Genomic DNA, 26075 nt, shown 5'->3' on the forward strand with positions numbered 1-26075 from the left:
ACAAATTATATGTCAAAGATTTGATCTTCATCAAACACTATTTGCCACTACCTAGTTTCACAACACCATCCATGGTTATTGCTCTATAATGAGCATGCATATTTTTCAACTTCATGCATGGGCTTATGATATTGGGACAAGTGGGAGGATATTGTAATCTTCAAGAGTGTTAAGCAAGTGGATTATGGAGTAGACCAAGGTGTCTATGACAAATCCTACAATGCCAACCCATATGGAGGTAAATGCTTTTGGTTTTCATATGTTGAGTAGGATGTTGTGGATAAGAGCTTGACTCTCATGCTGATGAGATTGAATCCCATCAACATTAATCCTTCTATTAGGTTATGGTTTTCCACTTATTATATTATTTGCAAAAAAGGGGGAAAGGGAAAGCATGCATGTAATAACATGTTAGAGATAACAATGCACATTTATTCTCTACCCTAAGAATTTTTTTTTAATAATAATAGACGTAACAACATTCTTCGATATATCAACCTTCTCCAATAATACTTTATTCTATTCAACCATTTTTTTAACAAAATGGTATTGTACATCAATGTGCTTTTCTTGGAATGATAAGCAAGGATCATTTCCAGAAAAATTGCACTCGAGTTACACAAGTTATTATGCTTACTCTTTAAACAATACAATTACCATAACACCATATTTGTAACCATATTTCTTCCTTACACACATGATTGTATGCCATGTACTTATCTTTTGTAGTTAGAAATACAGCTATAACCTACTTCTTACTCGTACAACTGATTACTCCACCAACTAAGTTAGAAACATAACCACTTGTAGATATTTTGTAGTCAAGATTTATAGCTTTACATCAACAAGAAGCCATATATATATATATATATATATATATCCCTATGATTTTAGGTATTCCTTGGTAGCATGATGGAAATATGTAAAGACCCTCCTTCCAATTGTCCAATGTTCCTTCCTTGTTTTTGAAATTTTCTTTCTCAAAATTCCCATTGCGTAGGTGATGTCTAGTTTAGTACAAACCATGACATACATCAAAATTATTACAACACTATAGTATAGGGAATGTGGGACATGCATTATACCTCTTCTTGTGCTTTGGGACACAATTTTCAAATAAATTTGCATCTACACGAACATGGACATTTGCATATTTGCATTGCTATATATTAAACCTTTGCAATATTCTATCAACATATTTCCTTTGATTTAATCAGAATTTATTATTTGCACTATCTCTTTTAATGTCCATGCTCAAATTAAAATTTGACATCCTTTATTATTTCCATGTTGTTTCCAATCAACAACATATCATCAACCTATAAGACCACATGAATAAATTGATCACCAACTAACTTGGAGTACACATATTCATAAACTTTTCTTCTTCAAAAGCGAAGTCCTAATATATAAGCATCAAACTTTCAATACCATATTCTTGGTTATTATTTTAATCCATACAAGGACTTCTTTATCTTGCAAACTAGCTCGTTTTTCTCCTTCACTACAAAACTTTCTAGTTGTTTCATGTAGAATTCTTATTCAATATCCCCATGTAGAATGTTCACATCCATTTTCTCTACTTTAGTATCAACAGAAATAGTAATTGATCAAATAAACATAATAGAAATAATTTTGCACAAAAGAAAAATATGACCAAAACAATTCCCTTCACCTATGAATATCCCTTTGCTACTAGGAAAATTTTGTACTTCTCCACCTTATCTTTTTCATGAAACTTCTTCTTAACATCCATTTTCTACCAATGGGCTTTCCATTAGCAAAAAACTCAAAAAGACCTCAAGTCCCATTTTTATCCAAGGCATCCATTTCTTCAACCATGGCATTCTTCTAGAGTTTACTATCCTCTAAAACCACTACCTCCATAATAGTTCTAGGATCATCATCAGTAACAAATAGAATAAAATTTGACTAAAAATTAGATGATATATACCTTTTTGGTTGCCTTCTATCCTAAACTTATCTCCTCAAGACTAGAGTATGGGATTCTTTTTCTTCTGGTTCATCTTCTTTTATTCAATTAGATTTTTCACTCTCTAGCTCAAACTCTAATATCTTTGTTTATTCTTCCTATTGTTGGGATTCTTGTTTGGAAATAGCTTCAACCTCTCTATATACTACACCCAAACTATAAACAATATTATTTATTGCTAGGTTCCAAAGTTTATATCATTTTCTACCATCTTTATAACCAATAAAGATACATGTTTCAACTTTGATATCTAGCTTACTTATATTTTCCTTGGGAACAAGCACATAAGCATCACAACAAAAAACTATGGGATTGTTGAAGCCTCGAAAATCGCTGCAACAATATTGGGAGATAACCACCCAGTCCAGACCTTAAAGCAGTTCTTTTTCCATTTGGATTAATGGCTCCGACTGGTTTAACTAGGTACAGTTACCTTCTCCCCATCGCTATTGGTTTATGATGTATCTTTAACTACCAATATACAGGGATATCAGATCACTTCTTCTTGCTGATCAAACAAGAGAATGACCCTTAAGCTGATTTGGTTTCAGCCAAGCCACAACTAAAAATTTTCCTCTTTTGAAAAGAGGACTTAAAAGAATGTAGAAATTACTCTAAATGCAAACTTATTCTATAATGCAAGCAAAATAAACTAATCTTAATCCTATCTCAATTAGGCATATATAGATCTAACCCAACCAAGAGCAAGATATTTAAAGTATTGGGATTTAAATATGTCTTGTTTATAATGAATATCAAGTTAATGAAACAATTCAATTAACTGACATTATAGATACCAAAACACATCCTATTGAGACTTATTAACTTGAAATAATCAGTCAACAACACTCAGGAAGAAATTCACAAAAATGTTATTGATTGTCAAATCAGTGAATCTAATAATTAAACAATAATATGCAGAAATAGTTCACAACACATTACCATTCAATAAATCAGTTTTATAAGACAGATTTCTAAGTAAATAGTTACTCAAAAATCAAAAATTGATTCATAAGAACAGAGATACATAATAACAACATTGAGACAAATTACCCATATCAACAAAAGTGCAAAAACATGAATAAAATGATACATTCCTGTTACCATAAAAATGAAACTGATATTTGAAACAGTAGTATTAAAAATACCAATTTATTGCATCCATTTCTCTGTCCATGGTCTCCAACAACTCTTTACATTGCTTGAACTTCTACTTTCAAAGCTAAAGAAATCATAGTGCAAATTTTGCCCTTCATGCATAATGCAAGATACAAAGGCAAAATCCTCAATAATCTCCAGACCTGAGATTTTCTGTCCTCCCTCCTACAATTTTAAATTCCTATTGCAGAAATGTTTTTAGAAGTCCCAAAATTGCAGAGAAGAGCAGCCCCTCATTACATTCTGCAATCTGCTATTTATAATATTTGCAAAGGAATTCTTGAGAAGAAAATTTGTTGAAGAAAAATCTGCCCAATCCAATTTTATTTGCTCAAAAATTCCATTCTTTAATTGCGAGAGCCTTTTCATTGATTGAGATCTTTTTTCCATATCTCTTCTATTGTTTTTCCTGCAAAAAGAAATCAAAATGAATTAAAATGCAACAATAAAATCAAAATATCATTTCTAGCATTAAAACAAATCCAATCAAATTCTATTTAAATAAATAATTGAAAATAAAATGTAAGCTCTCTATTAATGTCTATGATGGTTTAATTGGCCAAGGATATTATTGACGAATGGATATGCAATTAGAAAAGGCTTGGACAAATGAAAATGCAGAAAATAAAACTCAAAAAATTAATTTTGTTTTAAAATTCGTAGCTTTATCTTCTGCCTAATTTTCGACCCAATATATGACCAATTCTATTATTGAAACCTCATCATAAATGTTCTCATTGATTTTATCTTTCCAATGAGCCGTCCTGGGCCTCATTTGGCCAAGTGAAACTCAATCTGTGAGCCTCCAAAGTCAATGAGTCAAATCTGACACAATTCTGGAATTTCTGTCGCTGAGCTAAAAAAGATCAGAATTTTAATTAAAAATCTAATCCTAAATTAGAATCTAATTATCTAATAATTAGCTCTCATTTACTTGTTAATTATGAACTAAACTAATTAATTAATAAATTGTTATTAATTAATCTATTAATTAATATAGTTAATTATTTATAACTAATTAATATTAATCTAAATAATATTTAAATTTAAATTTAATTTAATTTTATATATTAATTAATTCAATTAATATAAAATTTAAAATTAAAATAAATAATAATTAAATTTAATATTAGATACCTCTACCCTACCTTCATTCACTCACTTACGTATGAATGAGTCTTGAAACAAAACAAAACCAAAGTTTTTAAACATACTCCCTTTGACTTTTGAAAGATCGTTTATCAGCATTGGGGAAGGAGGGTGGTCAGGGTTAATAAAGATATGTGTGAATTAAAACCTCCGATCTGATCCAAAGCCCCGATGCGATCAAATTTCTTTTTATTATTATTTTTTAAATTATTTTATGTATTAAATTTTATTTAATTAAATTAAGTATATTTTATATATTAATTAATTTAAAATTTAACAATAAATATTAATTTTAATGAAGTTTTAATTTTTAAACTATAGTTCTTTAGAAAATAAACATAAACTACAGCGATTTTGGCATTTTGATTTTTCAAGATTAGTAATTTATTTAAAAAATTTAGTAAATTATTGAAATTTCGATGCTGCATGATTTGACTATATAAGTAAAAAAATGAAAAATGTTAGTAATAATTAACTAAGGGTTAATATTTAAAATAAATGCATTATTGAACTAATGTATTTACAAAAATGGGATATTGTACATTTTATGTTTTTTTAACCCAGACTACATAAATGATTAGACTTTCAAAGGAGTGCCATTTACAAACCAGTTGACTAAATGAGGTAAAATAAGCTTTAATGAAAAGTTTATAAAAAATTGATTTTAACAAAGCAATCAAAACAGGAATCCAAAGAAAATGAAAAATTAACAAACGTGTAGGATAATCAACTAAATAAAAATCCTAAAAGGTCTTTAGCCAAAAAAAAATTATAGAGAGGGTCCCCATTATTTGAAGTGAACATATCAAAAATCGGGCGGTTGTGTTTTACCACAACAATTGCGACACACGGAAGAAGAACCAGTTATCTCTATTTGATATGAATGAGATTTTCTTAAAATTAAAGTAAAAATAATTAAAGAAGAGATAATTATGTTTGAAATGTTTGACTAAATTCATTAATTTGAATAAAAACAAGAATCATCTCACTGTAATTTTTCTTAAAATTTCTCATAAATTAAAATATTTCAAAACTTTATATCAGTCCTTAATTAGTTGTAGAGATAAAGCAGGGATCACTTTACAACTTAGCTTTTAAAATATACTCATTTGTCACAGGTAAAGCCACTGCTGCCAACAAACATCTATAGTCTCGACAGGGTTACCTTTTAATCATCAATGATTTAGAATCTCATCTTTTGAAGAATTATTAACCTAGAGATAAATACATTTATATATGTTTGTTTTCTTTGTATTTGTTATTTATTTATTTTATTCTTAAAAGCCATTGTCCTCGTTTGGTAGCCAGATAGTTGACAATACCATTCACTTATTATAATTGAACTGAACAAGTTGGCTCTTGATGAGACCCCTTGTTTTAAAAAATTTTGCAATCATAAGCCATTACCCTGGTTTGTTTAGCATGTTGGTAATGTCAGCCTATATTTCCCCTATGATCATGGTAAACAGACTCATGATGAGACCTTTTATCTTTTAAATTTAAATATATTTCTGGATTATACTCTAGAAAAATAAGACTCTTTAGAAGATGGGGAATCATTCACTGCTTAAGAGTTAAGAATGACAATTTCAGAGTTAAAGGTGCTTTGCTATAAAATGTCTTTACTTGGTTATAAATAATTTTTCTTGACTGATAACAGAACTTTGAAAGATTTTAATAAAATATTGAAATCTCAAAATGATAACAATTTTGATGAAAAATGAAATTTCTCAGATTTTATGATACTTTGCCAACTTCTCTTGTTTTATAATCTCTTCCTTAAATATGTCTACCTTTATAATAAGAAAAACAAATTTTATTAAGAGATTTTAAGAAAAAGCTAATAATAGACTATTAACAATTTTTCCCTATGTATGTCGATCATTGTTAGATAACAAAAAAACCTTCCATATCAATCATGGCAAAGTCACCAAAATCAAAACTGAAAACCAAAGGAAAAGAATTCTTAAACCAAAGTGAGAAAAGAAATTAGCAAACAAAAATAAAAATTAAGAAATTTAAAAGTAGAAAGGAAAATCCAAGTTTTGAAATACAGACTCTAACAAGAATGGTTATACCAATGTCTCAACAACATGAAGTAAAAGAAAATAATCATGTAATCATTCCTTCTTATGCCGAGATTAAGAAAAATTATACCTCGCAAGGTTGTAAATGTTTTTAGGCTTTTAGATAGCAGTGACGATAAAATTCAGCCACAATGAAAATTTTTTGTCTAATGCCAATCTTCTTGTTTCAAAGCATCATCTTAATCATTTTCTAATAAAAGAAATGCTTAAAGAAACAAACTAAAGGTTCAGAAACTCCCTGGTATAGTTGTTTCGAGAAAGATTATCGCTGCTTATTGAAATAAAGTCAGGAAAAGAGTATAGGACTTCGAAAATATGATCCAACAGAAGATTAAAAGCTTCAAATGGAGAACTGCAAAACAGATTTTTTATATCAACATACTTTAAAAACAAAACTAAAATAATGAAATAGAAATTAATGAAAGTGGGTACATGGATCTTACCATTAGATGATTGCATTTGATCTTACCTGAAAAGTATCAGTTTTTCCAAACTCGTTGACTTCTCATTTTAATTAACATTAAAAAGATGAAGAAGTCAAACTAACCAAAATGCTATAACCCAAAATCATTATTTATTTTATTTAAACTAAAGCAAGCAGTAAAATGCAAAAAATGAAATGCTTAGTGTTAAAGGGAAAACAAATGCATCAAAAATGAGAATGAGAATTTGCAGTAATGACTGTTTCTCAAAATATTATAAGTTTCATATAAACTTCATGATTTTATAAATTGTCCAAAATCAAGACCAAATCCAAGATAATAAAATTTAAATATGAAGATAGAAAGGTCTTGAATTCCATATTTAATTATGGAATTATATATTTAAAACTGAAATATATGAGAAATCGAAATGATTTAAATATGCTGCAAATTGGTCATTAACTACTTTCTTACCATAGTGGTTACCCAAGCTCGCTTTTAAAATAACACATCGCCATATCAGATGATTCGCATCACATGTTTCTTCACCATGCTTCAAGTTTAATCTGCAAGACTTCACCTTTGTTGCTATGCCATATATCGATTAAATGTTAATGGCTTAGAGGCATGCATTGGAAGCTATCGCATCGGAGGTTGCAATGGAAAATTGTTGATATGAAAACATGCGATGAGATGGAGCGATCGCATCATTGAAGAAATATTATATCGAGGATCGGGGAATATTTACATTGTGCTTCCCACATTGCACAATGCACATCACAGATTCGGAATTATGATGTGAGCATAAATAAAAATGCGATGAAGTAATTGCGATATCGGCGATGCGATGGATGACGTGGCTAATCGGCGATCTTAAGCACATGAGGTAACAATTCTTGATACGCCGATATGCGATGAAGAGTGGACCCAATAACTTTATGATTCTTGCGACGCCGATATGCGATGAATGATGTAGCTAATCGGCAATCGACAAACTTTAGGTACCTGATGTAACACAATATGATTCTTGCGATGCCGATATGCGATGAAGAGTGGACCCGATAACTTTATGATGAAAATTTAATAACATATCGGATCCGAGACATCGGCCCTTTTAAAGTTATGCTCCTACCATTATTGCGATTGAGCGGACACGATATTTTTTATGAATTTGATTTGAATTTCATATTGGGTCCGGAATTATGTGGTCGTCGCAATATTGGTAAAGTCGATTATCGGAGATCAACGATTCACGATAATGGAAGTATACTTCAACTGCAAACCTCCGATATGCGAAATGCGATATGGCATATGAGTGAGGTAATACATCGGAGATCTTTTATGAACAATTTGTTATCAAAAATGCTAAGAGCTACTTCCGATGAAATCTTATGATACAAATGGTTGTGATATGGATGATGTGACATCATAATGAAATAATTGACGAAGATGAGCGGGATGAGAATATTGCAAATATTTTCACTGAAATATCAGCAATATAAAAATCAATATGAATCCTATGATATTGCTTGAAATTTCAATTAGGTTTTCTGATGGTTGAAAGCAAAGTTAAAAATGCTCCAATTCTAATGAATCACAAATAAAATTTCCTTGAACTTGTTGCAAATTTGAAATGGGTTTGTTGTTTACTCCAAATTTTGAAAACAAATGAAACTTGCAAATAAAACAAAACAAAAATCAAAAATAAATTAAGGAAAAGAGAAACTAATAATAGATGATAATGAACTTGTGAATGCGTACCTGTAAGGAAATTCTCTGTAATTTTTATCTCATGAATCTTCAAATTTTTCTTGATTTATCAAAATTTTGTCTTTGTTCAAAATTATCTCATTATTTATTCTAAATCAGAGTGAGCAATCAGCCTAAATAAAATCTGCTTATTCATGTTTAGGAAATATAAAATTTACCAGAAACAAATATGAAAATAATCTTCCCTTTTGAATTGAAACAGCGATTTATTACCTATGCTTATTCCGAATAACTTGAGAAGAATCTGTATTGTTATAATGACTGTTTAATAATGTCTTTAGTAAATGAATATGATGTGTATTGCAACATCAGATAATAAACTAAAGATCCGAATGGGATAAAGCCACTAATTGTGGAAGAATATCAACATAGCTTTAGATGTGTGCCAGGTGCATACTCAATTAAATTCTATCAATACATTATTTGAAATAAGCAGAGATGTATTCATGGGTAGAGGTATCGTTGCAATAAATTTTAAAAAGGAAAACAAGAATTAAAACTTTATGATAGGTATAAAATGTTTCACTGAACATGTATGAGAAGCGCTGATTGCTTTGTTTTATTTTTTAATCTGCAAAACTGTTGAAATAAAAATAAACAAACTAAATTAATTCTACTATTATTCTAACCATATACATGAAAATGGCTAGGTATAGTCATATTTCCAGTGTAACCATTTTCTCATTTTAATTGCTGCATGTATGTACAGTTCAACCATTAATAATAAAAATACAAATCTAATTGAACTAAGAAAATTAAATCTGTAAGTAGAATGCACAGTTATTGTTAGCAACTTAATTAAAATCTCCTTCTCTTGAAATTTCCTTTCCAATTGAATACCAATTGGATCATAGAAATCTGGATGGATTTCTATTAATAATTGGGAAATGTTCAAAAGAAGAGATAAAAGGCCAGATTGTGGATATGAACTTTTACATTCAAAGGTCTGGAAAAAATTGTTATTGTTATGTACAAATGTTAAATTATTAACAATTTTCTTGAAGGAAAAATTTTCAAACAGTTTTCAAATAAGCTAATGAAAAATGGATGGAAATCTTTCAAATAAAATGGAAAATTATTAATTGAATTGGATTGCTGGCCAGATTGTAAAAATACATTCTCTTGTTGACACTGTCTTTGAGAAGATAGAAGCTTTTGATGAAATATTAGCATTGATTGAAATTGAAATATTAATAGCTTTTGATGCTTATAATTATAATACGAAAATTCACTTTCCCAATAAGGCAATGCATCAATTGACTGTTTGATAGTAAAGTGCTCAATATGTCAGCGTAAAGTATAAAAAAATCTGAAAAATAAAATTAGAAATAAAATCTGATTTTAAACAAAAAAAATTGAGGAAACAAAAATAAAATGAAATCACTATTGTTACAACTAATGTTACAGTACAATTGGGATCGTTTTGAAATAATTTCTTTTTTACAAGGATTGGCTAGAATTATGAAATTTGAGTAATTGCCAATTCCAACTTGTGAATTAGAAAACGAATTATGATTATGAGTAGGAATGAGAGTTTGATCATAATATGAATTATAAATTGGAATGTTTTCTTGAATAGTGAAATCATGAAGATAATTCGCTGCTTTAGAATGAAGATTGGTTGGGATAATTTCTAAATTGGAACGCTCCTCATTCTCAGATGTTATTTGAATTTTCTCATGAGGATTCCCTTGAGAAGAATAGAAATCAACATCCTCAATGTCAGAGTAATTATCATAAATGACTTCACAATATTCTCTAGAATTTCCTTTGATTTCGTCCAATATATCAAAACAAGGAGGAATGAACATTTCATGTTCATTAATGGCAAAAGAATGATCAATAATTGTTTTTCTATCTTGATAAAAACTTACTGGTAATTCATTTAGATCAACCTCTTTATTTTATGAAATATCATTAATACCAAGAGGGAAAAATTACCATCATTAAAAATATCATGATAAAAGGAAAAATGTGAATCTGAAATAATGCAATTAAAAATGTTTCTGTTTGAGAACTCTTGTGCGTTCTGTTCATTATAAATTTTAGATTCTAGATCATTCCTTTGTGTACTCCCGCTTTCTTGAAGAAGGCTGCTTTGCTGCTCTGATTTCTCCATTTGTTCATCATAGAAAAATTCATAAATTTGTACAGTAGTTTGCATGCTATTTTTTACTTTGATTGTGGTTTGTACTTGATGATTTGCAATCTGATTTTCTGAATTTAATGTAGAGTAATTTTCAGATTCCAATGTAGCTTTTTCTCCAAAATTGTTATTGTTGTCTTTTTGCATTTGGTAAGAAATATTTTTCAAGCTTTGTGAGACCACTTCATCATAATTTATTTGCACATTCATATTGGAATTCTCATTTATGTTAGAAGGGGATGGAACAAATCTTGAACTAATTTCATATGGATTGGGAATTAGAGGAAGAGAGCAAATATATTCAAACCAATCTAATGATTCTTCTTTCGTAGGTTTATCTTTAACTTTAAATCATAAACAATTCAAATGAAATTGAATATTAAAATCAATAACAGACTCATTTTCAAACCTTCGTAGATATTCAATTTCATCACATACTTGTTCATAATCATAGTTGTCAAATTAACAAATGAAAATTGTAACAAATTGATCCCAGCTGTGGACTGAGGCATCTAAAAGAGTTCTACACCAATTTCTAGCTTTTGTCGCGAATTTGAGAGTAAAAATTCTACATAAAATGCCTTCATCAATTCCTTGAAAATCATAATTTGAAACTTTTTTAATAAATTGAAAGGCATGATTAAAAGCAGAAGAATTTCTCTTACCATTGAACTTTACCTGAGACAAGAGTCTTACCACTTCGGGTGGAGTATTGGAAGATGCACGTCCATGGATACAACTCCAAATTGAAAGTTTAAGAAGAGTCATCATGATTAAAATAAAATGTTAAAATTGAAAAGGTTCCAATAAAAAAGAAGTCTCAGGCCCTCCTTCTAGTGCCAAAAATGTTGATGCCTTGAAAATTGCTGCAACAACATTGAGGAATAACCACCCGGTCTGGAATTTAAAGCAGCTCTTTTTCCGTTTGGATTAGTGGCTCTGACTAGTTTAACTAGGTCCAGTTACCTTCTCCCCATCGCTATTGGTTTATGATGTATCTTTAGCTACCAGTAGACAAGGATATCAGATCACTTCTTCTTGCTGATCAGGCAAGAGAATGACCCTTAAGCTGATTTGGGTTCAGCCAAGCCACAACTAAAATTTTGCCTCTTTTGAAAAGAGGACTTAAAAGAATGTGAAAATTACTCTAAATGCAAAATTATTCTATAATGCAAGAAAAATAAACTAATCTTAATCCTATCTCAATTAGGCAGATATAGATCTAACCCAACCAAGAGCAAGATATTTAAAGTATTGGGATTTAAATATGTCTTGTTTATAATGAATATCAAGTTAATGAAACAGTTCAATTAACTAACATTATGGATAGCAAAACACATCCGATTGAGACCTAGTAACTTGAAATAATCATTCAACAACACTCAGGAAGAAATTCACAAAAATGTTATTGATTTTCAAATCAATAAATCCAATAATTAAACAATAATATGCATAAATAGTTCACAACACATTACCATTCAATAAATCAGTTTTATAAGATAGATTTCTGAGTAACTAGTTACTCAGAAATAAAAAATTAATTCATAAGAACAAAGATACATAATAACAACATTGAGACAAATTACCCATATTGACAAAAATGCACAAACATGAATAAAATGACACATTCCTGTTACCATAAAAATGAAATTGATCTTTGAAATAGTAGTATTAAAAATACCAATTTATTGCATCCATTTCTCTGTCCCTGGTCTCCAACGACTCTTTACATTGCTTGAACTTCTACTTTCAAAGCTAAAGCCACAATAGTGCAAACTTTGTTTTTCATGCATAATTCAAGATACAAAGGCAAAATCCTCAATAATCCCCAAATCTGAGATTTTCTCTCCTTCCTCCTACAATTCTAAATTCCTATTGCAAAAATGCTTTTAGAAGTCCCAAAATTGAAGAGGAAAGCAACCCCTCATTACATTTTGCAATCTGTTATTTATAATATTTGCAAAGGAATTTTTTAGAGGAAAATTTGCTGAAGAAAAATCTACCCAATCCAATTCTATTTGCTCAAAAATTCTAATCTTTAATTGCTGGAGCCTTCTCATTGATTGAAATATTTTTCTCCATATCCCATATATTGTTTTTCTTGCAAAAAGAAATCAAAGTGAATTAAGATACAACAATAAAATCAAAATATTATTTCTGGCGCCCCGATCGGGATGAGAGATGGGAAGATGATGTGGGAACGGATCGTGGAAGGGAATGGATGGTAGTGTTGGCCTCCTAACATTGCCATAATAAAACAGGACGTGGGGGAGGCATGCAGATGGGACAACCGCCCGAGGAATAGAGCTGACAAGGGAGTGGGGGAAGAAATAGCAGAAATCGGCGGCGCCGGATTGATTAGATGTGGGAAAATTGATAGAAGGCAAATAAGAGAGGAGAGGGTAATGAGGTTGGTCACAAAGAAGCGAAGGAGGAAGACAGCGGGAGCGAAGGACAAGCTGGTTTCACCAGAGGCGACGCACAGGTCCGGGTATGTTTTCATAAAGCTGAATCTTGTAATTTTCTTAACTATTGATAGTTTGATGGAAGAAGAAGGAGAGCTAGGATTAGCAGAGAAAGGGAGAAGTATATCAGAGGGGGTTAAATCCTTTAAAGATGGCAGTAAGGAGAAGGAAGGAGGGTCGAAGGAAAATTCAGGGGAAGGGCACAGAATGGGAGGAAACCGAGGCAACCAGGGCAAAACCCCTCTAGATTTCTACAAGGGAGATTATCAGGGACCGCTTGAGGAGGACAAAGAAACAATCTGAGAAATGAGAAAGACTATAAAGGTTACCCAATTATCTGGGACAAGGGGAGGAAAGATTGAGAGCAGTCTGACCAGAGGGAGAAATTTTAGTGTGGAAGGCCAATTCAAGGGAATGGATACTCAGGAGAGGAGAACAAAGGCAATGGTAGAGAATCTAACCTTCTCTGAGGCGACAATAAGAGGCAAAATGGCACGGACGGGACGGGGAATGGGGCATGGTGGAAGGGGCCGGTCTAACCAACCTGGCCACAACAATAATGCAACCTCTTCGATCGCCCCACAGAGACGCAGCCGAAGAACAATGAGGAAAACCATCCAAGAGGTGGAAAGGGCGTATAGAGAGGGCATAGATGAGGACATACGCAGACTAATTAAGGAGCTGGAGGAAAATTTAATGGAGGACGACTCAGAGCCAGAAATGGAAGAGTGGGGGGATCTCATCCTAGACTCGGGTAACACGAGAGGTCACATGACCCTATATAAACAGGCCTTGCATGTTTACTAGGTGTTGAAACACCTACTGGCAAGGGCGCTGGAGCAAGTTTCAGGAGAAATGGCGGAACTGGCCCAAGGCATACCTAACATGAAAAAAGAAATGAAGAACCTGCAAATCACCATGATCATGCAAGATAGTAAGATGGACGAAATCTAGCAACAGCTGAAGCAGCTCATTCTAGCACATCGAGCAGAGGTGATACCACCCCTGGGTGGTCAAGAATGACCCTTAAGCTGAGCTGCTACCTCCATGGCTAGATTTTGAGGACAATATTTCATCCTTTTTTCCTATTTTCATGACTACTAGATATATGTTTAGTTTTTTCTATTGTGAAGTATAGTTAGCATGGATTGATAGACTTACCCATTTTTGTTACTGGATGGCATATTTTAATTTGAGGTGGCCAACAGACTCGGTTTCCCATTTGGGTGGGTTGAGGCCACCAAAATGATGTATATGGCTTAACCTATATTTATATGAATAGAAAAAGAAAGGCACTACCTCAGCTTACAAATATATATATATATATATATATATATATATATATATATATATATTATTTCTGGCATTAAAACAAATCCAATCAAATTCTATTTAAATAAATAATTGAAAATAAAATATAAGTTCTCTATTGATGCATGTGATGGTTTACTTAGCCAAGGATATTATTGACGAATGGATCTGCAATTAGAAAAGGCTTGGACAAATAAAAATGCAAAAAATAAAACTCAGAAAATTAATTTTGTTTTAAAATTCGTAGCTTAATCTTCTACCTGATTTTCGACTCAATAAATGACCAAATCTGTTAGTGAAACCTCTTCAGAAATGTTCTCCTTGATTTTATCTTTTCAATGAGTCATCCTGGGCCTCATTTGGCCAAGTAAAACTCAATCTATGAGCCTCCAAAGTCGATGAGTCAAATCTGACACAATTCTGGAATTTTTGTTGTTGAGCTAAAAAATTCAAAATTTTAATTAAAAATCTAATCCTAAATTAGACTCTATTTATTTAATAATTAATTCTAATTTAATTGTTAATTATGAACTAAAATAATTAATTAATAAATTTTTATTAATTAATCTAACTAATTAATATATTTAATTATTTATAACTAATTATTATTAATCTAAATAATATTTAAATTTAAATTTAATTAAATTCCATATATTAATTAATTTAATTAATATAAAATTTATTATTTAAATTAATAATTACTCAATTTAATATTAAATACCCTTACCCTACCTTCATTCACTCATGTTTCAAAACCAAAGTTTTTAAACATACTCCCTGTGACTTTTTACCCTTACCCTACCTTCATTCACTCACTCACTCACGTATGAGTGAGTCTGGAAACAAAACAAAACCAAAGTTTTTAAACATACTCCCTTTGACTTTTTTAAGGATCGGTGATCGGCATCGGAGAAGGATGGTGTTCAAAGTTAATAGAGATATGTGTTGATTAAAACCTCCGATCCGATCCAAAGCCCTGATGCGATCGAATTTCTCTTTTTATATATATTTTATGTATTAAATTTTATTATAATTAAATTAAATTATATTTTATATATTAATTAATTTAAAATTTAACATTAAATATCAATTTTTTTATTAGGTTTTATTTTTAAATGAAGTTTTAACTTTTAAACTACAACCATTTAGAAAATAAAAATAAACATAAACTACAGTCATTTTGTCATTTTGATTTTTCAAGATTAGTAATTTATTTAAAAATTTTAGTAGATTACTGAAGTCTCGATGCTTCATGATTTGGCTGTATAAGTAAAAGAATGAAAAATGTTAGTAATAACTAACTAGGGGTTAATATTTAAAATAAATGCATTATTGAACTAATTTATTTACAAAAATGGAATATTGTACATCTTATGCATTTTTAACCCATGCTACATAAATTATTAGACTTTCAAATGAGTGTCATTTACAAACCAGTTGATCAAATGAGGTAAAACAAACATCAATGTGAAGTTTATAAAAAATCGATTTTAACAAAACAATCAAAACAAGAATCCAAAGAAAATGAAAAATTAACAAACGCGTAGGATAATCAACTAAATAAAAATCCTAAAAGGTTTTTAGCCAAAAAAAATTATAGAAAGGGTCCCCATTATTTGAAATGAACACATCAAAAATGGGGGGGTTGTGTTTTACCACAACATGGATGTTTGAGGTTTTTTTTTTGTAATTTTCCATGCCTCGTGGAGTTTTATGTACGAATGTTGATGTAGGTGATTGATTTACCAAGCAATATGTAATACCCACTTCCTCTATGTAGAATTCTAAGGATAACCTTGCACCATTAAGCATACTTCTTCTTGTTTCCATCAACATCCAATTCATTCTTTTGCAAATCCATTTTGTTGAGGTGTGTATGGAGTATTTGTTTTCCTTGTTATTCTGATCTTTTACACAATTCCTCTAATGTTAATTTTAGTTAACAATGATGTGTTCTATGCTTAGCACAATTACTTCAATGTTACTTTAGCACCCCAATGACAATTTCCAATATAGTTTTCCAATAGCAATCAAATTAAATATAAATTACATTGGTAATCACTGTAAATAGAAAATAAAATAAAATGTAGAAGAAAAGCCAAGACAAGAGAACATCATATTTGGTGGATGCCAGGGAAAAACTCCAATGTGGGGAAAACCCTTTGATCAATTCTTCTTATTATTATATCAAATATTCAACACAGAGAGAGAGAGAGAGAGTACAAAAACTAAAACTTGACTTGCCAATTCAAAGTCAAAATAGTCATGTCAAATATGTAGTCAACTACAGTTAAATTCAACCCTAACGAGAAAGTCAGTGGCGGTCAAAACAGCAGCGAAATGTCTCTTTTGAAGCTCGGTCAAACCTAGTCAAACTCAGCCTAAAGAGGAGGCCAAAATCAACCCAAAATAGTCCAAAATTCAGGGTCAAACTTGATCAAACTTCTACCTTGAAGTCTGCGATCAACCTACAATTTTCTGCTACAGTCAAAGTGCCCAGAATGCCTCGATTTCTGTTCCAAGGTGTAAGGCCTTCCCAAATAGAGATTTTTCCAAAAAATCAAAGTCAAAATATACCTGTAAAGTCAAATTCAACGTAGGTAAACACTGGTCAAACTACAGGAAAATCTAAAATTTGTGGCCCTATAATTCTATCTGGAATTTGTCCTCTTTTGCCACATGTGTGAGTGAGACAATATGCCCAATAGTTATATGAACCAATGAGAGAAGGAGAGAGAAGAATGTTTGAGTAACGATGATGCCAAATGAAGTGAGAGGTCAATTGTATTTATACAATTCATTGAGGGTGAGGTGACATGTCTCTTGGGCTTCATGAGCCTACATGATGATGTGGCCGACCTGAACAATTTACACATTCGTGGGCATAAATTCAAAAACACACTTTTTCTTGTCCAAATTAGATGATATTTAGATCAATTTTGGTCCTCTCGAAAATAGGAATTCAATGCAATGATCACCTCCATCAAATGAGTTGTCCAAGCTGGAATTTCTCCCTAGTTTTCAACTTTAACACTCCCTCTCAACTAGGGAGAATTACACCTGCCAATCCATCCATCATCATCGATCATCATGCCATCCTTTCATCGTGTACCATCTTTGTATCTCATCTCATCTCTGCTCTACTGAACACTGATATGAATAATGAAGAAGAATCAATCGAGAGTGATTCACAAGACCTTAACACTCTCCACTGACAAAATTCATTCTAGAGGTATAACCTCAGACTTGATCCCAGATCAAGTTGTCGAACACCATGAATCCTAGACATAGGGAGTACGGTAGTACATGATGCATCCATTGGTAGTGCTATGGTCCCTATCCACTTTTCCCAACTCATTGTCCAGATGAGAGGTACTTCCCATGAGTCTCGAACTACATGGGTAGGATATATGTTGGGGCATCATCAAGAAAAAGTGAACCATTCATCCTATTCATATTCCATAGGTGAAGGTGAACCACTCATCCTATGCATATGTTAATTGTAGGGGAAGGTGAACCACTCATCCTACACACGTGTCATCAATCATAGGGGAAGGTAAACCACTCACCCTCACACATGTCAACCATCATGGGGTATTACAGGGGAATGTGAACCACTCACCTTGTACACAGCACAACAATAGAGGAAGGTGAACCACTCACCCTATGGTTGGCCATAGCTCCAAGAAGTACCCCAAGCCCCCAGGAGCTCCCAGAGCTCAATGTCCAACTCAAGTGGGTCCCTTATGGGAGGGTCTTTCCACGACTCCAAGTATCTCTTGAAAGACTATGAATTTGACCTCCCCTAAGGGCTTCCAGAGGATGTTTGTGACCTGCTCATCAGTCCTAATGTGTTTTAGCCTTATTGCTCCCCGTTGTACCATATCCCAAATAAAGACGTGGTACTTGATTCCAATGTGCTTGGAGTGGTCGTGGAACACGAGATTCTCTAAAAGGTGAATCCCACTTTGGTTGTCACAGCATATTGTGGTGGTATGCATCACATGCCATTAAAGAGATTCCTAAACCAAACATCCTCACAATAGGGCATACTAGTTGCAATGTATTCAGCCTCGACGATGCTTACAACAACTTATTTTTGCTTCCTGCTCATCCAATAAATTGAAGTAGACCCCAATGAGAAGCAACATCCAGATTTGATTTTATGATCCACCATACTGCCAGCCTAATTAGCATCAGTGTATCCATGTAGCCTCAAATTCCTAGTAGTGTATCTCAATCCATAGTTGATTGTGCCATGGATATATCTCAAGATATTCTTAGAAACAATCCAATGTATATGATGAGGCTCAATCATAAATTGACTCAATGTATTCACAGCGAAGCATATGCTAGGATGGGATTTTACCAAGAACATTAGGGCCCCCACAAGTTGTATATATTTAGAAGGGTTTGCTAATTCAGGCCCAGCAGCACTTCCACATAGCTTTTTGAAGTTGAGTTCCATCGGAGTAGACACGAACTTGCAATCCACCATCCCACATCTCTCGAGTTGCTTCACATTTTATTTTCCTTGAGAAATAAAAATATCACCTGGATTTTTCTAGACCTTCAAGCATAGGAAGTAATGCATCAGACCTAGGTACTTCATTTCGAAATCGAAAGCCAACTCCCTCTTGCATTGATAAATGAGAGGGTTTGCACCTGTCAAAAAGAGATCCTCTACATAAAGGACCAAAATGAGAGGTGTGTCCTTTTCAACCTTGAAGTATAGGTTAGGATCAGCATTACTTCTTGTAAATTCCAGCTTCATAAGATATTTATCAATCCTCTAATACCAAGTCCTAGGGGATTGCTTCAACCCATAGAGAGCTTTCTTCAACCTGCATATGTGTGTCCTTTGATCTTGTACTTTGAACCCCTAAGGTTGTTCCAAATAGACTTCCTCCTTAAGTGATCCATGCAAGAAAGTAGTCTTAACATCCATTTGATGTAGGCAATATCCTTGAGAGGTAGCGAGAGCAATAATAGATCGAATAGTGGTATATCGAGAAATCAGTGCAAATATATCGTCATAGTCCACTCCTTCATTTTGAGAGAAGCCTCTAGAAATGAACCTGACCTTATATTTCTCAGCACTCCCATCTGCTCCATGTTTAATTTTGTATATCCATTTTGAGGTGACTATGGACTTGTCCTTTAGTTTATGCACTACATCCCAGACATCATTTTTCATGATAGATTCATATTACTCATTAATTTCATCCTTCCATACTTGGTTCTTTATGGCCTCTTCAAATGTACATGGCTTAGTTTGAACAATAGTGCTCATAGCAGCTAAGTACCCTTGATACATGTTTGGCTTCTTACTTTCACAAAATTTCCCTCTTGGAGCAATATGTCTTTCATCATCTTAGAGAGTATCTTTGAGCCACAAAGGTCATTTCCTTGAGGTAGAGGGATCACCAGGAGGTGGATCAATGGGATCCATTGGGCCTTCAAGATTGGTCACAGGCTCATATGTTGAAGGTTCATCCTTCTTTTTTGCAGCATCATCGTTATCCTTCCTTAGAAAGGGGAGATATTTGGCTTTCCCAAGGGCAGTGTCTTCATCGAAGGTGACATCATGGCTTACTTCCACATATCTTTGACCAAGCACATAGATTTTGTATGCCTTTAAATTTTCACTCTAGCCCACAAATGTACCTTTCTTCCAAATTCTTCTAAATCGTTTCTTTTCTCTTTAGGCATATGAAATCACACGGTACAACCCAATATTCTAAAATGAGAAACATTAGGCTTCTTACTAGTGAAAAATTCTTTGGGTGTCTTGAAATACAATGCTTGATGCATACTCTTATTTTGAACATACATGGAAGTGTTTGCAACTTCTCCCTATAAGAAATTTGATAGGCCTTGATCATAGAGCATGGCACAAATCACTTACATGATTGTTCGGTTCTTCCTTTCAGCAATGCCATTTTTCTCACTATTGTACGGAACAATTATATCCCTCTTAATGCCATCCTATCTGCAAAAGTCGTTGAATTCATGTGATTCATATTTGGTTCCATTGTCAGTACTTAATACCTTGAACACTTCATCCTTCTTCTTAAAAAAATAGATCCATGTTTTGCGAGAGAATTCATCCACAAAAATTGCATAGTATAAGTGTTGGTATCAAAATATGACTGTCCATTCCACTTAAAAATCCTCTTTTGATTATCATTTTTGACCATCTAACCTTCATATTCCAGCAATAATCCTTAGAAACGAAATGATATGTTGTCATTATTATTATTTTTAGCTTGAAATTATTGTGTTAAAAATGACATTTTTCAGAAAATTACAAAAAGTTGTAACTTCCTGTAATTGCTCCATTGTTTGACATGTTGCATAGCAAGTGGGTGAATTTGAAGATTATGGGCATGAAGAAAAATGTACACAGATGGGGGATTACCTATCCACTTTTGGTTTTGAAAAAAATAGGTGTCTAGTCAACGCTGGTCAAACCTAGCCACTTCAGCGAAATTTCCAGATTTTGTGAATAAAATAATTTCTATTTTGAGAATTTTTGCATAAATGAAGGAACTGATTCAATTTTGACCTTTTGGGATGTAATTAATAGAATTCTATTAGGATAATATGGAGGAGGAATAGCTTCTTTTGTTAGAGAATTTGTGATAAATAATTTAGGAGGAGAAACTATGTTGCTGCTAGATTTTGGACACATGAAAGTACAGTTTATGCATTTTTAATTTCCAGACTTAATATAGACTTCACTATTGAGTTTATGCTTTCAGATCCAATAGTCATATTCTTCTTAATCATTTTTCAGTGTGCTTGTGAAGTGTTGAAGGGCCCTCATCACTACGCTGGTACACTCTGTCATCAAGTTTCTTTACTAGTTGCATAGATAGATTTAAAACTCTGAGATTATTTTATGTGCTATAAGGAAATTATGTGATTGAAATTTTTAATTGGAAAGAATTTGCATGTGTTGTGAAAAGAGCCTTTTAAAAGGACTCAACCAATACTGATCTTGAAGATTGACATATATATGCTTGCTGTTGTATAATTTCGATATCTGCTTATTAGCTTTAATTTCAAAAGTAGTTCATGGTTTGATTTCCAAGTGATTCAGATTTGTAATTGTTAAATTCAATTTGCAGTTAGATAAGTTATTCTTGTAAGAGATTCAACTATCATTGGTTTGCAACGTTACTTATCTTATTTTTTGCTTGGATTAGTTAAGGTGTTGAAATTGCTTTGAATTGTTATGATCTGAGGATTAGAAAGGATTCTATTGAGCAAGATTCTTGTAAGGGAATGATAGGATTTTTAACCAGTCATTAATACTCTGTTTTTGTTACCTAGGCAATCAGAATTTCATTAGATTTTTTTTCATCTAGATTGATGTTTAAGTGATTGAAAAGACAAGGCAGGACCTCTTGTAAGAGAGCACTATTAATTTCATTTCACTAGGCTATCATTAGAACCTTAAATCCTTCTAGATCTATATACATTAGATGAGTGCCTCTAAGTGTACTTTCCCGGGTTGATAAAGGAATTAAGAGCTTAAATTACCTTATTAAGTAAAGACCAAACATTTTGGCGCCGTTTCCGGGGATGTGCAACTAGAAATATTTAAAAAAACAAAAAACAAAAAAAAACAAAAAACAAAAAACTTTAAAATCAACAAAACAACAAAAACATAGATTTAAATTTAATTTTTAGTCATGTTTATTTATGTCTAGATTCAGGGATGAGAAATGAAGATTCACAAAAACCGCCCAACCAACAACTAAACCACCATTAGGAGCAGAACCATTAGAAAGGATTGAGTACACAACACCAACTGGAAAAGTTATTGCGGAAAAACTTGAGAAAAAACAAAGATCAGGCCAAAGACTTACTCTCGTTGAAATACAAATCCTACTAGCTCATGAGGCAAAGAAAAGATATATACCTAAGACTTCTATAGCCTATCTTTGAACAAATTTTCCGTCAAGAACTAAAACAAGAAGAAGAGATAGAAACCTTAGACAAATCACATATCACAATGGCTAAAGATGGAGGATCCAGAGGACCTACTGCAGAACAACTAAGAGAGTATGAGAGACAAATGGAAGAAAGGAGAAGAAAAAGAGAGAATGAAGAAAAACAAGGAAATGATACTCTATTTGGAGGAAATCCAAATCCACCAGAAATAGAGGAATCCACATTTAAATTTCCACTTCAAAATAGAGGAGAGTATATGGACGAGGAAATTAAAAAGAAAAATATACTGCCATCTGTACTACCAAACTTTTATGGTATGGCATCTAGAGACCATGATTCATTTTTGTTCGAATTTGACATAGTATGTTGAACCTATGGATATACCGATCATGCACATAGACTTCGACTTTTTCCTGCTACATTAAAAGCAATAGCACTTAGGTGGTTCATGGGATTAGGTGAACAGTCACTGATTGGGATGACATGAGAAAAATCTTTTTGAAGAAGTATCAACCTTACTGTCGATCAAAAGATTCTAAACATGACATCTTTAGAATGAATCAATAAGAAGATGAGACCTTAGAGGAATACTTGGAAAGATTCTCATATAATCTATAAAAATCAAAACACAGAACCATGTCTGTTGATCATATTCAGACAATATTTCTTAAGGGAATCCAGGATGAGTATCTAGATGACCTCAATCTCATGGGTAAAGGGGACACTTCTAATTTACCTTTTGAGGAGATTTCTAACTTGTGTCAAAAGTACTCTAGAAGTAGGGCAAGAAATGGAAAAAGAGCTACGACATCTAAGATCACTAAATCTGCTACAAGAAATATTACTAGCGTTGAACTAGGCAATCTATTTGAAGATTTCAAAACAGACCTTCTAAGTACTTTGGGGAATCAAATAGACACTTTGAAAACAAAGAAAAGAAAAGATGAACAAGAACAAGAGTTATCTATATTTTGTCCTAAATGCAGACGAAAACATGCTTTGAAAGAATGTCCTTTAGATAATGTGCAGATTTGTGGGTTTTGTACCGAAAGTCATGACACCAAGGATTGCACAAAGATGAAAATTTTGCAGAATTATAATTTGGAAGCTAACACAAAAATGGAAAACATGTATTTCATGGGAGCTAGAAGGCCATGGCAGCCAAGACCTCCAGGTATGTATCAAAATCCAAATTTAGCAAATTATAACATGCTTGTTCAAAATTCTTGGAATGTTCCTATGCCTTGGCAAAATTGGTTTAATCAACAACAGCAAACTTATCCACAACAAGGATGGAAAGGATATTCTTATCCTCAACAGTTTACTCAACAACAACCTCAGCAATATCAGCAACCATTTGCTCAGCCATATCCCCAACACTATCAGCCACAATATTCTCAGCCATATCCACAACAATACCCTCAGCAACCAGTTGCTTATCAACAACAGAATCCTCAACAAACCTTACCTTCTCCTCCACAAATAAATTCACCACAGCTACAATTACCATCCAACCAACCTCCTAAACCCACACAGCTACCAGTTCAACCCATAGCTAATCCAAACAACCGAATAGATAGACCATCTTACAGCGTAGATGAGGGACCATTGTACCCAACTCTGCCACTGCAAAACATTGAACTAAGGTCAGGTCGAACTCTGCAAAAAGAACCTCCACTTGTTCAAACGCAGTCACAAAAAGAGATTCAAAATGATGAACAAGAAAAACAAACATGCAGCAAACAAAATGACCCAACACAAAACAATCTAGAACAGGGTCAACAAATCAAAACACTACAATCACCTCCATTTCCATAACAATTAATTCAACCAAAATTACCCACACCATTGGCACAATTTGATGTTTTTGATGAATTGAGAAATATGTATGTCAAAATGCCATTACTCCAGGAAATCAAGGATATTCTGATTTATACCAAAGCCATTAAAGAGCTTTGTCTCAAAAAGCCTGCAAAGAAAAGATTTGATCCACAAACAATACATGTTATTGGCAATTTAGCTGGCCTGATGTCAAATATCATATCCATGGAAAAATATGTTGACCCAGGCATACCTAGAGTCACAACAATTATCAACAAAATTTCAATTCCAAACACTTTGATTGATTTAGGAGCTGCAATAAATGTAATGACATTGGACACAATGAAAACTTTGCAGCTAACAAATTTACAGTCAACCCCGATTGTTTTGGAATTAGCAGATCACTCTAAAGTCATTCCTAAGGGGGTACTGGAAGATATAATTGTTTCACTGGACTCTTGGGAGTATCCAGTTGATTTCTTAGTACTTCATCCAAAATCCAACTTAGGAGGACAGCCACTCATACTTGGCAGACCATGGTTGGAAACTACTAATGCATTCATTGGGTGTAGATCTAGTAACATGATCATTTCTAGAGGCACGAAGAGAAAACAACTTACCTTGTACCCATCAGCACAAGCTCCAACAGTAACACAAAACCTATGGCTTGATGACAAATACAATGATAAGGAAGAAATATACTATGTTTTAAGCATCAATCAAATGTATGATATCGAGGAGAATAACAATGAAGATTTAGTGGAAATGTTTATCTCTCAACCTGATGTTTCAGAAGAATTGAGAAATGAACAATACACTGTTGCAAATCACATATTGGCACAAAGATTTCAGGAAACTTGTACCATGTATTCTTTGAAAACATTATTTGAAGAGATCTTTCCAATCAACTCCATTACAAACACACAAAGCAAGACTATAGAAATCAGCCCAGGAAAGACATTAAACATTGGGGCATTTCTAGAAACATCTCAGGAACAAAAATTGCTTGATTTGCTTACCAAATACCAAAAGGCATTTGCTTGGGACTACACTGACATGCAGGGAATTCACCCAGAAACTTGCACTCACCATATCTATACAGACACTAGTATCCAACCAGTGAGGCAGCCACAGAGATGGATGAACCCCATGCTCAAAGAGATTGTAAGAGACGAATTGCAGAAGTTACTAAAAGTAAAGTTCATTTACCCCATTTCTGACAGCCAATGGGTATCTCCATTAGTAATAGTTCCCAAGAAAAATGGTAAGTGGTGAATTTGTGTTTACTATTGAGAACTGAATAAGGCCACCCTTAAAGACTATTTTCCATTGCCATTTATTGACCAAGTTTTGGATATATTAGCTGGAAAAATGTCATTTTCCTTTCTCGATGGTTTTAGTTTGCTACAATCAAATCAGCATAGCATCAGAAGACCAAGACAAAACAACATTTACCTGTCCCTGGGGCACTTATGCTTACAATGTACTACCATTTGTCTTATGCAATGCTCCAGCGACATTTCAAAGAGCAGTATTAGCAATTTTTGCTGATCTGGTCCACGAATGTGTTGAGGTATATATGGATGATTTTTCAGTATATGGTGATTCCTTTAACAATTCTTTGCAAAATCTAGAGAAAGTTTTACAACGATGTATAAAAACAAACTTGTCCTTAAGTAATGAAAAATGTTATATGATGATGAATGAGGGAATAGTCTTAGGACATCATATTTCTCCCGAGGGAATCAAGGTAGATCAAACAAAAATACAAATTATTGCAAATTGCCAATT

This window comes from Pinus tabuliformis, chromosome 4_2 (assembly GCF_031772625.1).
Source record: "Pinus tabuliformis cultivar Carrire ecotype Pingquan chromosome 4_2, CPIR1, whole genome shotgun sequence".
Taxonomy (NCBI): Eukaryota; Viridiplantae; Streptophyta; class Pinopsida; order Pinales; family Pinaceae; genus Pinus; species Pinus tabuliformis.